Below are 1,792 nucleotides of genomic sequence, written 5' to 3' on the forward strand. Positions count from 1 at the left end.
TCATATAAAAAATTATATTCAATTAATAATTATAAGTAATCTTTTTATGATCATTTAAAGATTTTATATGATCATAACTGATATTATTAACTAATTATATAAATAATAAATTAGGTAATAGTAAATTAAAAAACATATATTTAACTAAATTATATATTAATTTATAAGTGTATATTATGAATTTAATTTTTTAAATAAAATTTTAGATATAAAAATTCAAAAATAAATTTTTTAATATCAATATTAGATATTACATAGAAGCATTTATTTAATAATATAATAATGTAAATATTTAATATAATATAGATGATTATTTAACACAACTATATATACGCCATTTTTGTTTATATATAAAATTTGATATTTTCTTCTATATTCTTATTAATATATTCGACAATTAAAACTATAAATTTATAGAAATATTTATATTTATATATTAAATATATTAAATGTATTAAATATAAAATTTCATTAAATTTTAGTAATAAATATTACTAATTAGTAATGAAGATTAATACTAAACTTTCATTATTATGTAATATTTCATTTCTATTTTTTTAATTTTAATATATTTTCACTATGTTTATTTCATATTTGATTTTGATCTTGATTTATATCTTAACAAGCAATATATATTCAATTTTTTCCTAATTTCCTTCTTTTAAAATGATATTTTCTTCTATACGATATATCATGAATTGTTTATGAAAGTTATTAACTGTCACTTAATCTTATATAGATAAAATTATATATTTCGATTTTTAGCTTGATTCGGTTATTTGATATCATAAGATCTATACTGCTTTCCAGCTAGTTTTCAAGTTATTCCGCATTAAGAAACGTGGCGCCAGTATCGTATATTTTAGTATACTTGAACACAACAATGTGGACGAGAAGCATGAAAAGAAAAAGTTTCTAGCGCGCAATGCAATTAACAAACGCTGTACCACACTCGAATCTAAATAAAACACGAAAAATTCAACAAGAATGAAGTTTAATTTAACTTCTTATTATCTAATTCGGTAGCTATGAAATCTCATCGATACGTCTTGTGTTATACTATCTTTTCTCCCTTCTACTCGTTCCGTGTTATCGATTGTTACGAATGCGCCGACTGATAATGCGTTAAATGTGCACTTCCTTTAATCTAAAATCATATATCCTTACATCTATTATCTGGAAAGAAACGAATATCACGATCAATCAACATTATGTAACTCTGTAAAATTAATGGACAGTCGGACACTTTACAACATGAAGGTAAGATATTGTACCAAATATATAAACATTTTCTACTAATTTACATTATTGAATATATATTTTGTTTCGTTAAAATAATAGGATACATTGTTTTGTATGCATTTTATAAAATATATCTATGAAAATAAAAAAATTTATTAAAATCTATTAAATCTAGTAAAATTTAGACGTAATTTATTATCACAATATTTATATACTTACTTACTATTATTTGAATAAATGTGAATTATAATGAAATATTTTTTTAATATATTTTATTGTAAAATAATCTATAAATTTTTTTAAAAAGCTTTTATTTTTTTTTTATTTTTAACCAAAAACGATATATTTGAATACTTATAATTATGAAATATTATTTACAAAATTAAGTATTATTTTATATATTTTCTTTTTAAACATATATTTTTTATTAATTTTCATAGTATAAATAAATATATAGTATATATATTTATATATTTATTCTTCTTTAACAAAATATTCTGAATATTTATAACATAATGGACAACTATTCTGTATGTATACAATCTATCGC

At 19.0% G+C, this 1,792-nt stretch overlaps 1 protein-coding gene across 1 annotated transcript in view; it reads left to right on the plus strand.

Annotated features, from left to right (window-relative positions):
• Nucleotides 1-816: 816 nt before the first annotated feature.
• LOC102679750 (heparan sulfate glucosamine 3-O-sulfotransferase 6) overlaps nt 817-1,792 on the plus strand; it is a 3,399-nt gene continuing 2,423 nt past the window's right edge. The window contains exon 1 of the mRNA XM_006619772.2: nt 817-1,260. The gene's annotated coding sequence lies outside the window, so the exon portion shown is untranslated. The remainder of the gene's footprint in view (nt 1,261-1,792) is intronic.

The sequence above is a fragment of the Apis dorsata genome, unplaced genomic scaffold (genome assembly GCF_000469605.1).
Source record: "Apis dorsata unplaced genomic scaffold, Apis dorsata 1.3 scaffold_437, whole genome shotgun sequence".
Taxonomy (NCBI): domain Eukaryota; kingdom Metazoa; phylum Arthropoda; class Insecta; order Hymenoptera; family Apidae; genus Apis; species Apis dorsata.